Raw genomic sequence first — 15,198 nt, forward strand, 5'->3', positions numbered from 1 at the left:
CTTACATTTCAACAAGCACAAGTTACTCAAAATAGTTTGCAACCAGAAACACTGAATAGCAAGCAGGAGTTAACACATGGTCACAATCCTCCTGAATGTAACTTGATTGGTACAGCCCTGTACACAGAAGCTACAATTGCTCAGAGGAGGAAAATAGGTAGTGGATGGGAACACCATTCATGGGATGACTCTGAGGTTTGATCCTAGAGAATCCTCCCATGGTTCACCACGTACTAGAGTTCATAATGAAGAAGAATCCAAAGAGCACAGTGGAGATACAAATCTTTCTGTTATGAACTCTTTTGTATCTGAGCAGAAGAGAAACCAGATAGGAACAAATTATTATGAATGCAGGGACTGTGCTGAACTCTTCCGTTTATTCATACAACTTACAAAATATAACAGCTCCCATACTAGAATGGAATTACTTAAATGCAGTCAATATGACAGTGCATTCCTGTGTCCCACAGCTTTGCAGTTGTATCTCAGAATCCACACTGGTAACAAGCAACATATATGTAATACTTGTGAAAAATGCTTCAGCTCAAGGTATAACCTTAAGAGACATTCCACAATTCAAACGGGAGAAATCTTATGAATGCCCTGAGTGTAAGAAAACCTTTAGAAATAGTTGTCTTCTGAGGCAACACAAAGTAATTCATTCTGAACAAAAACAATATGAATGTAATGCATGTAGCAAAGCTTTTCACAGGCCTGCTCATCTTACTAGACATAAGCTAATACACACTAGAGGAAATTACACTTTCTTGCAATGTGTGTGCTAAAACATACAAAAGTGTTGCATTCTTTAACAAACATAAGCCACATAAGACTGAAAAATACTTTATGTAGCCACCATGTAAACATATTTAGACATCTGTCCTATCTTGAGATATCTTAAAATAAACATGGAGAGAACTACTTTTGGCGTGTGTTCATTGTGGGAAAGCCTATAGGTCAAATATGGTTGTCTTGAACACATGAAACCTCAAGACTGGATAGACCACATGTGTGTCCTTGCTGTTAGAAATTCTTAAGGGAACACTGCCATCTTAGAAGACACCTAAAAATTCATCCTGGGGAAAGCTCTTTACAAGTGAGCACTGTGGGGCAGGCTTGCAGTATCAGACTTCCCTGTCCTGTAACAGAAAATAGTCTATCACACTGAAAAAGTCTCAAAGTATGTGTGAGAGTGTTGGGGAATCTTGTACCTCACATGGAAACAAAGCCTTTTAGTAAGAATTCACACTTTCCTTGAGAATTCAGAGTGTAATCTTTGGGAACAGTTTCAGGGTAAAGTGGTCATGCTCATCAGATAACATATACTGGGGATAAATGTAAACACTGAACTTTTAAATATTTAATCCTGTATCCCTGTTCATGTGTGTGTGTGTGTGTGTGTTTCTTACAATATTATTGTAGTTAACACTAGTGTTCATGAGTTCAAATTTTAAAATTTGTCATATAATTGATATGTGCTGGTGGCTCTCTCTTGAAACTCTTGCTACTGAGGAGGCTGATATCTGGAGAATTGTGGTTTGAGGCCAGCCTGGGCAGAAAAGCTTTACTAGACTTCATCTCTAAAGTAAACATTAAAAAGGCAATCTGGATGTATGGTTCAAATGGAGGAGTGTCAGCCATGAGCGATGGTGAGGTTTTATGTTTAAACTGTCAACAAAATTATATAATGTTTGTAAACTGTTTAGAGTTTGAATTTTGTATGTGTTAATTAAAAGATTTTAAACAAAGTATAGTGTCTTCCAGCACTCCTGAGTGTATATTCAAAGAGAGATTACTAGGGAATGTGTAAGCTGGCTGGACAGAGATAGGTGGGATAAATGAAATGGACATAATGAGTACATAATGTATGTATGTAGTGAAATCCCTGTAGAGTACATTTTGTGTTAATTTTAATAAACAACATAAATTTAAAAACATACTTTGAGAATAGATTTTGTGTGTCTTGTTTTTTGTTTTTTTGTGGGTTGTGGGTCTTGAGCTCTGAGCCTGGGCACTGTCCCTCAGCTCTTCACCTCAAGCCTAATGCTCTACCACTTGAGCCACAGTGCCACTTCTGGTTTTCTTGTGGCTAATTGGAGACAAGAATCTCATGGACTTTTTTGCCCAGGCTAGCTTTGAACCTTTATTCTCGGATCTCAGCCTCCTGAGTAGCTAGGATTACAGGCATGAGCCACCGGCATCCAGCTTGAGAATAGATTTTGTTATAAGTGTTATTATAATTTGAAAAGTAACAGTCACAAATACAAATTTTACAGGGGAGAACCAAGGGTATTGTAACATTCTGAGTATCTAATATATGTGTATATATATATATATATTATAGTGCATACTAATGCTGTTATAACAATCAGAACAACACTTACCGTAGTGCTGTCACATTCAATATGAAAGATACAACAGAGGCCTCAAGTACTGATCTATGAACAGCATTCCCATAAGCATTGATTACTTGTTCTAAAAATATATATTGGGCTAGGAATGTGGCTTAGTGGCAAAATGCTTGCCTAGTATGCATGAAGCCTTGGGTTCGATTCCTCAGTACCACATAAACAGAAAAAGGTGGAAGTGGCATTGTGGCTCAAGTGGTAGAGTGCTAGCCTTGAACAAAAGAAGCTCAGGGTGGGGCTGGGAAGGTGGCTCAGTGGTAGAGCGCTTGCCTTGCATGCATGAGGCCCTGGGTTCGATTCCTCAGCACCACATAAGCAAACAGAAAAAAGCCTGAAGTGGCGCTGTGGCTCAAGTGGTAGAGCGTTAGCCTGAAGAGCTGAGGGACAGCGCCCAGAGTTCAGGCCCCACGACCGGACACACACACAAAAAAAAGAAGCTCAGGGACAGTTCTCAGGCCCTGAGTTCAAGCCCCAGAAATGGAAAAATAAAAATAAATATACATATTAAATCCAAAATTTCATTAGCACACTGTCATCCAAAATGGATAAAGACAGTTAAGTGTTGTTTTCATTTGAGGAGAAGAGTCCTGGCTGAATTCAGTATCATGTTTCCTCATTTTTTTCCTTTCAAAACCAATCAAGGAGAATACATGAAGGGAGGAATTCCACAATAGTAATAATTGGTTTATTATAACAAGGGACTGTTTTGTGAATCATTTAATCAAAAATATTTATTAGATATCTATTACTGATCTTTATGTCCTCAAGAATATAAAGAGTTCTGAGACCTGATTCTGGAGCTTGAAGACAAATATCTATGAAAATACACTTCAAATAATCATCCTAGGTAGAAGATTTATATGGATGCTTTCAGTATTATTCTATCAAAATAGAAATGTAAATTCCTTTTAAAATCTCAGTCTCTGAAAGCTGTTTTCCCTATTAGCTACCGTATGACTGTGAATGGCATGCTCAGTACATGCTCATATGATCATCCTAGTGACAACTTCTAAATTGATTACTTGGGATCAGCACATCCCAGTTAGACAGTTTGCCCTGCAGACTGAATGTGAGCAGCCGAGGGAGCAGCTCCCAGAATGATCTGTTTTGTTGCAATTTTTATCTGCCTTGTTTGTTGTGATGTTTTTTATTGTCAGAACTGGGGCTTGAACTCAGGGACTGGGTGCTATCCCTGAGCTTTTACCCTCAATGCTAGCACTGTGCCACTTTGAGCAACATCTCCACTTCCGGTTTTCTGGTGGTTAATTGTAGATAAGACTGTCTGGGACTTTCCTGCCTGGTCTGGCTTAGAACTGCAATTCTGCCTGTAACTAGAATTACAGGCATGAGCCATTGGCTCCTAAGTGAGTGTGGACAGTTTTGAGAAAATAGCAGTTTCTCCCCCCACTCCAGAAAATTGCTGTCATTATGTTGATTTGGGAAAATTCTTTGAAGTAATTAAAATATTATACTTGTGTAGTACTTAATATGAATGACAAATATAAGTAAAATCAGATCTGTCATGGTTTTTATTTTTATGCCAATACTGAGGCTTGAACTAAGGTCCTGGATGCTGTCTCTGAAATCCTTTACTCAAGGCAGGCACTCTCCAACATGACACACATCTCTACCAGTGACTTTTTGGTGAATAATTGATGATAAAGGTCTCATCAGCTTTCCTACACAGGTAGCTTTGAATGGTGATCTTCAGATTTCAGCCTCTTGAGTAGCTAGGATTAGAGCAGTGACCCCTTGTGCTCAGCTATTAGGTTTTTTAAATAATCTACAGAGTTTATCATTTTTAATTAAATTATTTTAATTATTTTTAGCTAAATATCACACCGTTTTGTCTAACTCCGTGTCTTTTTTTGTTCTTGTTTGTTTTTCTTGCCAAGTCTGGGGCTTGAACTTGGGGCGAGGGTTCTGTTCCTTAGTTTTTTTCCTCAAGTGTGACACTCTGCAACTTGAGCTATGGCTCTATTTACAACCATTTGCTCGTTATTTGGAGATAAGTATCTCAGAGACTTTTGCACCTAGCTTGTATTCGAATTGATCCTCAGTTCATAGCCTCCCCTGTACCTAGAATCGTAGGCATGGGCCACTAGTGCCTGGCTCTGATTTTCTTTTTCTTTTTCTTTTTTTATTGTGAACATACTGTACAGAGGGGTTACAATTACATGGTTTTTTTAAAATCTTTTTTAATTTTTTATCTATTTTCTTGATAGCCACAAAAGGAGACCAAACAATAAGCACCTTTGTAAAAATTGCTAGTAAGTTGGCTCTGAAGTTTGCATGTTGCATACACCTTTCTCTTTCAGAAAACAGAAGAGCCATGCGGTTGCATTAAGAAAACAACAACAGCCAGGCACTGGTGGTTCACCCCTGAAATCCTAACTACTCAGGTGGCTAAGATTAGAGGATCTCAGTTTGGAGCCAGCCTGGGCAGGAAAGTCTGTGAGATTCTTATCTACAACAAATCCCCAAAATATCAGAAGTGCAACTCTTGCTCAAAGTGGTGAAAGGTAGCCTTTAGCAAAGAAACAAAAAGCTCAAGGACAGTGCCCAGGCCATCAGTTCAATCTCCATGACCTACCAAAAAGAAAGGAAGAAAGAAAAGAAAGAGAGAGAAAGAGAAAAAGAAAGAAAGAAAGAATGAATGAGAAAGAAAGAAAGAGAAAGAAACATTTGAATCCATTGCAACCATGAGATGTACAAGTCGTTATGTTGAAAACGAACTTTACAACTTTGGTTGGGGGGGAGGGGGGAGGAGGATTGGGGGGTAAGGGGAAGGATGGGAAGGGATGGGAAGGGGAAACAAAGTAAGAGGCTACAATGCTTGATAAGAAATGTACTCATTATTTGCCCATGTAATTGTAACCCCTCTGTACAGTATTTTCACAATAAAAAAAAAGAAAGAAAGAAAAGAAAGAGAAAGAAAGAAAGAGAGAAAGAAAGCAAGAAAACAAGCAAGCAAGCAAGCAAGAAAGAAAGAAAGAAAGAAAGAAAAAGAAAACAGCAAAACTATACAATGCCAGGTACTTGTGGCTCACCTTTGTAATTCTAGCAAAATGAGAGGCAAAAATGGAGGCTCATAGTTCCATGTCAACTGAGGCAGAAAAGTTTGGAAAATCCCTCCTCAAGAAAGTGCTAACGTGGTGTTGTACACGTTTCCCTACCTATATTTATAAGACTAACGTGGGTACATCATGCCCAAGTCCACACCCAGGCAAAACGTGGAACCTATCTCAAAAATAGTGTCCCATGTCCCCCAAATAACCAGTACAACACAGGGTTGGAGTCTGGCTCAGTATTAATAGCATCAACCTGGCAAGTACAAGTCCCAGTGTTTACATTCCTGTACCATCAAAACAAACTTCAGTAATCTGGAATTTATTCAAAGAGCCATAAGCCTTCTTAAATGATCTTTACATAGCTACATCAATAGAGGTATTCAAAAACTCCTTATCAAATGCCTATTTCTTTCTTCATTCTTGTGAAATGCAGTCTCACTATGTTGCCCAGTCTGGTCATGAACTGCTGGGCTCAAATACCCACCTGTCTCTGCCTCAAAAGTAGCTGGAATGACAGGTGGATACCATCATACCCAGATTTCAACTGCCTAAAAAATTCAGTCAATGGCATCAGGTGTAGCTCAAGTGGTAGAGTGTCTGCATGGCAAGCATGAGGTCCTGAATTGAATCCCCAGTATGTCAACCCCATGTCTAAAATCTTATTAGGCATATAATAAGGCAAGTACGAAGCAATGATTATGTATCCTAGAAAAAAGTGCCTAGATTTTCATTCTAATTCATCACACACACACACACACACACACACACACACACACACACATTCACACCCCTCCACAACACACATGTAGGCACATATACCCACACTCCCACTGCAGACAGGCATACACACTATTCTTCACACATACACACACACAGACACACACACACACACACATTCACACCCCTCCACAACACACATGTAGGCACATATACCCACACTCCCACTGCAGACAGGCATACACACTATTCTTCACACATACACACACACACACACACACACACACACACACACACACACACACACACTCCTCTCCCCCCCGTACCCCTGTACCATAGGCATTCACACAACTTCCCTCCACCACACCCACACTCTCCACACAAACACCAAGCCTCCACCACACACAAACTCCCCCCCCCCCCCGCTCTCTCTCTCACACACACACACACACACACTCACATTGCACCACCAGCCCTTCTCACTCTTCCCTGACTGTCACACATCTGCCTGCCCTTCGGCCTCTTGACTCCTAATAGCAGGCTGGTTGTCCACAAGGATGAATGCTGTTTGCTGTTTGCACACCTGACTAGCCAGCTGCATGCATGCCACCTGCAAGTCATCTGCTCACATTCCTGCTGCTCACAAGGTGTCTGCACACAGCCTGGTGGTCTCCTGCAAGCCTGTCAGCCCTGTGCTCTTTGCAGGGTTGAGTTGGGTCCCAGGCCTCCTGTTCAGGCTCTACCCACTTGGTCCAGATCACAGCTCAGAGCTGCTCTTCAGGTGTGTTCTTGTTCCTCCTTGGGGACAGAGAAGGGTGAGACTGTGCTTCCAGAGAAGCTGCTAGTCCCCCTAGCACCAGACACCTCCAGGTGGAGATGCTTCAGACTCAGTGGTGTCCAAACTCAAGCCTGCTCCATTTGCTCCCCAAGAACTCAAAAGATAGAAAAATGCCTTGTGGATGTACAAAAACTCTAAGTGCACTCTTGACTGAGGTTCTTGAGGCTTGGAGAGCCTATAATAAAACCAAGTGACAATTAGCAACCCAAGTGTCCCTTTCTAAGCAAAATGCTTGAGGATGTGAGTGCATTTCTCTGTCAGTTTTTCAGTCCCCTCTCAGTGAGTCACTGATAGGGGTATGGCAGTTAGAGGTTTATTGGTTATATTGAGAAAAATACCCTCAAATCAGTTGATTTCAGTAGAGAGGAGAGATTATGTAAATGAAACTGGCTGAAACACTTGGAAAACCTTTAGTTCAAGGGTGAGGAGAAAAGAGTAGAGAAAAGCAAAGAGAGAGAAACAGATAGAGAGACAGAGAAGAGAAACACAGAGACACAGAGGGACACACAGAGAAATAGAAAGGCTTATAAAAGTGGCTTATGACATTATGATGAACTCATATATATTCATTTTCATTAACCATTTCATGTTAACATTAGGCTCTCTTGTATTTTGCCTATTTTCCATATTGAAGATGTTCAATTTCATAATACACTGATTTATGAATTCTAAATTATATGTATATACACATATAACTTCATACTTACCTTACTGTACATACTTCATATTTCCCTCACTTACTTTGTATACTTACCATACTTTATTATAATGAATTTATTTGGGGGGAATTATAAAAAATATGTATTACAGAGGGATCTCATGTAGCTATCACCTAGTTTTCCCCAATGGTCATATCTTATATAAATAGAATACAATATCAAAACCAAGAGAATGACATTGGTACAATCTACAGTGCTTATTTAGAATTCATGCACTCCTATCTGGATCTGTGTACATAATTCTATGCAATTTTCCTGCATGTGTAGATTCTCTATCATAATCATTCTTGCCACAGAGTTACAGTCATCTGGCAACCCTAGCATGTTCACCATCTCTGTAATGTTCTCATTTGGGCATATTAGAGAACTAGTATCATGCTAGCCAGAAAGACAGAAAGAAAACGAATACAAGAATTGAAAAGAAAAGAAACTGTCAGACATTTCCAGACTATTTGTACCATTTGTGCATTCCCACTAGCAATGAATGAGAGATGAGGTTCATCACATCTTTCTCAGTATTTGATATTCTCCCCATGGAGTCATTTGGATAGATTTGTGGTGATACCTTGTTAAAATGACTTTATCCGTCATGGCCAGTGATGTTAAATGTCTTTACAAGTCCTCTGTGAGATGTGAAAATATTTTCTTATTCTGGAGCTGGTCTTTCAATTTACTTAAAGAGAGAAATTTTTCAGACAGAAAAAAATCATATGCAAAGCTTTTCTAAGGCCATGACATCTGCATTTCTCTGAAGCAGAGCCTTCCTAGCTTACCTTTAAGCTGGGCATCTACATTCAACAAATAGCCTCTCTCACCTCTAGGCTTTTCAGCAGTGGCTGGAGAGTTCCCTCCACCTAGCAAGAGGTACTAGGATGGCTGTAAGAAGTTTTTTACAACTTGAGGGAGGTGAGAGGCTGGGGAGATGGATAGTGAAAGAAAAACAAAGGGGTGGGTAACAATGTTCCACAAGAAATGTACTCATTACATTACTTGTGTAACTGTAACCCCTTTGTACATTACCTATACAACAAAATAAAATTTTAAAAAAGTTACTTAGACTCAACCTCCTTACTTCAATGCCTAATTAATTGTTCAAGTTTTGTGTTCGTATGTTGTATTTTGGTGACTTGTGTAAAAATTCTGCACTTAGTCCTAGGTGCTAAAGACTTTTTCTACTGTTTTCTTCTAAAAATATTGCAGTTTTATAGTTTAATAAGTTAAAGTTTAAGAGATTATAGTTTTAATTATAACTCACTTTGACTCTTCTAATAGAATATATGTTCTTAACTTAAAATTCTTTTATTAGTATAAATGAATTGTTCAATTTTACCTTCTACATGTGTGCATGAATTGTAATTTACTTTGATCAAATTAACTTCATAGTATTCTTTCTTTCCATTTCCTTCTCATTCCTCCTTTTTTGGCAGTAGGCTTATAGACTTAAGGGCATCTTTTTCCCTTGGCTGGGATCTTCCACTTGAGCAGTATTTTCAGCCTTGCTTTTGGGGGGATTTTTTAAAAGAGATGGAATATTGTAGACTTCTGCTCAGGCTTTGGTGGGAACCTCAATTTTCCAAATTTCTGCTTCTTGAGTAGCAAAGCCATGGACACTTGGCTTATATTATTCCTTCTTTTTAAAATTGATGAGTTTATTGTTAGTATAAAGGTGATAGAGAGAGTAGTTACCATTTCACAAGTCAGGTAATGAGTACATTTCTTTGTGTACAATATCATCCCTTCCTTTTTTCTTTCCCAGATTTCCCTTCTTGTCTCTGTCCACAAGTTGTATAGCTTATTATCAACATAGTATCTAATGAGTACTACTCCTACATTTGTTCATCTTTCTCTCTGCCTTTTTTTGTACAGCCTTCTTCCCCAGAGAGAGAAATAGGTACAATGAAGACAAGAAGAAATGGAGAAAAACCTCCTCTTTCCATTTCCTAGAGTTCATTTTGACAAATATCATTTACATGATCAGAGGCACAGAGACATTGAACCTTTATGTTTCTAAGAATCTCCTCCTTTGATCTCACTGATATTACTCAATCTTAACCCTCATTTCTTTTCTCCAATTAAACAGATTTTAGTAAGTTTCATGTTAACATTTTTATAATAAAATAAAATAGAATTTATTTTGATCCCTACTTATTTAGACTTAGTTTTTTGTAATCAACTCCAACCTAAGGTAGAGGTACATATTTTTGCATATAGGTATTTGATCTGCCTAATCTTATTTGGTTTTGAAGGGGAATTACATGAAAACTGTAGGTCAAATTTGGAATAATTTTCATCTTTATTATATGGTTTTCTTTATATATATTTTTATTGTAAAGAAACTGTACAGAGGGGTTACAGTTACATGAGTAAGGTAATGAGTACATTTTCTATCAAGCATTGTTACCTCCTCCTTTGATTTTCCCCCTCGCATCCCTTCCCTCCCACCTCCCCAACTCCTCCCTCCACCGACATTGTAAAGTTCATTTTCAACATAGTGTCCTGTATATCTCAATGTGACAATGGGTCAACCTGCATCCTCATTTAAGTATTCCGCTATACCCCTTCCCCTCCCCAAATTACAAAAATGTATATACAAGATGCAGAACAACAGAATCAGATACAGTGAAAACAGGAGTTATATTGTGGGGGAAGAACTTACAAAAGAAACCAAAGAATCACATAGTGCATTATAAGAACATTAAAAACAATAGCAAGCAAGAAAATCCCTTGTGTCCCTGTCTTGGTGTACATTTTGGTTAACATCATCTCATATGGTCACATGTATATAGCCTTTGACCTTCTCTGCTTATTGTAGACATGTACCAGTCATTGCAAACAATGGAAACCATGGGACCTATGTTTCTTTGGGCCAGGCCTACTTCACTTAATATAATTTTTTCCAAGTCTTTGCATTTCCTAATGAATGGGGCAATGTCATTCTTTCTGTTGGAGGCATAGAATTCCATTGTGTGTGTATGTGTGTGCGTATATATATATATATATATATATATATATATATATATATATACGCACACACACATTTTCCTGATCCATTCATCATCTACTGGGGGGCATCGGGGTTGGTTCCATATCTTAGCTACGGTAAATAATGCTGTGATAAACATGGTTGTGCTGGCAGCTTTGGCATGACCTTTTTTGTGATCATTTCAGTAAATGCCCAAAAGTGGGATTGCTGGGTCATAGAGGAACTCAATGTGGAGTCTTTGGAGGAACCTCCTTACTGCTTTCCAAAATTGTTGAACAAGTTTACACTCCCACCAACAATGCAGTAGGGTTCCCTTTGGGCCACATCCCCTCCAGAATCTGTTGTTATTAGATTTCTTGATTATAGACATTCTGACTGGGGTGAGGTGGAATCTCAATGTCTTGATTTGCATTTCTTTTATGGCTAGAGAAGTTGAGCATTTCTTCATGTGTCTATTGGCTGTTCTTATTTCTTCTTCAGAGAAGTCTCTATTTAAGTCTTCAGCCCACTCATTTATTGGGCAATTGTTTCTTTGAGGATTTGTTGTTGGGGGATTTATGTTTTTGAGTTCTAAGTATATTTTAGATACTTGTGTTCTAAGTATATTTTGAGTTCTAAGTATATATTTATATACAATATGTCCATTGTATGGCTAGTGAAGATCTTCTCCCAGTCCGTGGGCTTTCTGTTAATCTTGCTTGCTATGTCTTTTGCCACGCAGAAGCTCTGCAGTTTCATGCAATCCCATTTGTCCAACCTTTCTTTGATTTGTTGTGTTTCTGGGTCTCTATTAAGAACATTTCGGCCTGGGCCAAGGTTCTGGTACAGAACAGACCTGAGGACCAGTGGAATAGGACTGAAGACCCAGAAATGAACCCACAGATCTATAGCCACCTAATCTTTGACAAGGGAGCTAAAGAAATAGAATGGACGAAAGACAGCCTTTTCAGTAAATGGTGCTGGCAAAATTGGTTAAACATTGTAGAAAAACAAATGTAGATCCTTGTGTATTACCCTGCACCAGAATCAACTCCAAATGAATCAAAGACCTTGAAGTCAAAGCAGACTCCCTGAAAACATTACAGGAAGGAATAGGAGAAACTCTGTTATATGGTTTTCAAATTGAGAAACCAAATACATTTAAATTCCATGTATTTAGTTCTTCTTATACTTCATCAGTACTTTGGAATTTTTAGCATACACATCCTGTATATTATTTCCTTGGCACTTAAGTATTCTATTGTCTTCAGTGTAATTTGTTTTTGAGTATGTGTCTGTGGTACTGGGGTTAAACTCAAGGCAAGGCACTGTCCACATTGCATGGGGAAGAGAGAACCTCTGAGTTTGGAAGCAGCTACAGGTCAGCACGGAAGAGGAAAGTCTTCTGTCTGTCAGGCACAGTCCAGGTCTGGTCATTCCTAGTGTAGAAAACTTGAAATGTTGCAGCAGATAAGTCTGGGAAACTGGTGAGGAGGGTTGAAATGGTATAGGAGAGATGGGGAGTTCCACCTGATCTTCCTTCCGCAAATACACTCAAGAAGTTTGGAGTGCAAGTTTCACACTCAGCAGGGAGCAAAGGACAGAGCTTTAGATCCAAGCAGTCATCAGGGTCTCCAAAATGTCACTGGGTGTCACTCAGTAGATAAAGATGGCAGACATTGGCACCAGTGTGAAATCCCTCCTTACATGCACTCTTGAGAGGTGGGTGTAGAGTATTTATTTCCAGAAAGATTTCTGCCCACCAATAGAAAAGAGAAAGAAAAAGTGGGGCACTGTCTCAGATTATTCTCTGACCCAATTATTCCACTCTAACTTTAGCTTTTCTTGTAGAGACTCTTAACTTGAGAAAGGACTTCTCTATCCATAGTTTCCTGAGAGGTTTTAAAATCATAAGTGAACGCTGAATTTATCACATGAATTTTTTTAACCAGTGGTGTATTGCATTGAGTAAACACTGATTTTTCAATCAACTTTTTATAGATGCAGTACAAGCCATGTAGGAATGGTCCATTTGAGTTGCCTTGTTAGATTCTCTTCTAATCTTTTTGCAGATTTTTGAGAAAGTTGATGAAAGATAAGACTATATACTTCTGTCTTCAGCTGGTATTGGTGTTAGGATAATGCTTTAGTTACAAAGTTCTGTGGGAAGTTATGCAAACTAAGAGTAAGGGAGCATAGCCTCAGTGAACATTTCGGAATTTGACTTTTAGAGTCTGTCCATTTGCAGAACAGGTCAGAATGACTCACTGCACAAAATTTTTGCACAAATGTGATTCATCCTGGGATAAGATCTCAAGCCTCCTAATTTCTTTTTTTTTAATTTGACTTCACAATTTTATTGTCTTCATAACAAAAGTTGGAGCTTAAAACTGGATCACTTGCCCCTTTCTCTTTTTATCTCCACCCAATTCAAAATGTTTGCATCTCTTAATAGTTAGCATTCTCTTAGATCTACAGTTGGGCTCAACACATTCAAGTCTCAGCACAATCTTCTTTGTAGTCTTAGCTTTTTTTCCAGAAAATTGGCTTAGTCTGACCTCCACAGCCACTGCTTCCTGTCATAACGACGCTTTCCCTGGGCATACAGAGAATCCTTGCTCTTCTTGTACTGTGTTACTTTGTGAAGTTGGTGCTTGCCACACTTCTTACAAAAAGTACGGCGGGTTTTAAGAACGTTAACCATGATGGCAGGAAGCCTGCAGCAGCGCCAAAAATAAAGAAGCCTCCTAATTTCTAATCTGTTCAGAAAAGAGTTAACACCACAGCCTTAACAGCTCTACTTTGCAATGTCTTATAGAAAAGTAAATGTCTGGATGGGTATCAACTTAGACTTGAGAATATTCCCCTCAAAACTGACTAGAAATTAAAAGACACTTCATTTGTACTCAGGCCATTTTACAAACCATGTGGCTATACTGTGGTTTCCTACTAGGAGTCTGATATTTTGTAAAGTGTTAGGCAATGGTTTCCACATGACCAGTCCCCAATAATGTCTCAGGAACAGAATTTCCAGCAAGCTTCTCTCATAGACATTTCACTTGTGTAGTTAGGACTTGTTGCTGGAGGAATAGCACATTCTAGGTGAATCAAATGGGAGAGGCCTTTTGGAAATTTGCTATTAGTATATAACCATTCCTGCTCTTAGTAATTAAGTTTTGTATAGTATATTTTCTCCTCCCTTTTTATTCTTAGCCTTTTGGGCTATTGTACATGAAGATAGTTCCTAGATAGCAGGTACTATTTTTTGAAGAATATATTTATGGAATGAAGATGTGTAATTTATTTACCATCTGTCTAGGACATGCTAATAAAAATATTTTCTTAATATCTTTTTATGAGTTTATTCCAACCATTTCACCTGAACATAATTATTGGGCATGTGTATACCTTCTTTTTTCCTTACTACTGGGGTTGAATCCGGACCTTCCTGCTGCTTGGCTGGTCCTTTGTCACATGAGCCACTCTACCTGCCCTACTTTTGGCTAGCTAGTTTAGGAATGGAACCTAGAGCACTTTTCTCCCTGGTCTTGCTTCACACTGAGAGCCAGTAAATCTCAGCCTCAATGTTCCCCATGGTCCTGGCTTCATTCAGGCAGGGGGAAAGTCAAAGCAGTACTTCTAATCCAAAACCCCAGGAAAGGTTTGAAAACAGATATTTACAATCTAGGCATCACTAACTCACACCTATATTTCTAGCTACTCAGGAAACTGAGATCTAAGGAAAGCTGTTCAAAGCCATTCTGAGTAGGAAATTCACTGAGAGTCTTATTTCTAATTTCTAAAAAGAATGAGATGGCACTGTGGCTCAGTGGGGTAGTATGGTAGCCTTGATCCCAAAGTCTCAAGGACAGTCCCAGGCTGAGTTCAATCAAGTCCTAGGACCATTTACCCCCCCACCTCTGCCCATACACACTCAGAAAGATATATTAAGGTAATACCACATTTCCACTATGCATTTTCTTCATTCTTTTAATTTCTTCTTTGCAATTGCAAAACATAATGAATCTTCCTCTTCCTTAATGTTTTACTAGAGGACCTCCTTTGTTTTGTGGAGATAAACAGATGTAGGAAGCTATAGACCAAGAATCCTCATTGAATGTTGATCTAGAGTGGACATAAGGAGAGCAAACAGAATAAGAAGGGTATAGAAATGTATGTGAGGTGGGCAGTGCTCTCCAGATTGGAGCCCTGATATTTGACACCTGTCTAAGTAGTTTTGTAAACTAAACAGAGTATAAGTTTTATGTGACATCTAATGAGAGTTGCTTACCTAATGCCCATTCTTCCTATCTTTTCCAATACAGCCTCACATTTTCTCTGCACCTTCTAGCCTCCCTTGAAGTAAGAACAGCCATTTGACCCAGCTCTAGCAAATAAGATGTATGTGAGATTCTCATGAGTTTGGCTTTGAGAAAGTTATTGTTTTCTTGTTGAAAGGGGGCAGAGCTCACTGGCCTTTTGT

The 15,198-nt window shown here is 38.8% G+C and overlaps 1 pseudogene; it reads right to left on the reverse strand.

Annotated features, from left to right (window-relative positions):
- Nucleotides 1–1,022: 1,022 nt before the first annotated feature.
- On the reverse strand, nucleotides 1,023–13,448 carry LOC122111722 (annotated as a pseudogene).
- Nucleotides 13,449–15,198: the final 1,750 nt, after the last annotated feature.

Source organism: Dipodomys spectabilis, unplaced genomic scaffold (assembly GCF_019054845.1).
Source record: "Dipodomys spectabilis isolate Male_0828 unplaced genomic scaffold, ASM1905484v1 ptg000087l, whole genome shotgun sequence".
In the NCBI taxonomy this organism is placed as follows: Eukaryota; Metazoa; Chordata; class Mammalia; order Rodentia; family Heteromyidae; genus Dipodomys; species Dipodomys spectabilis.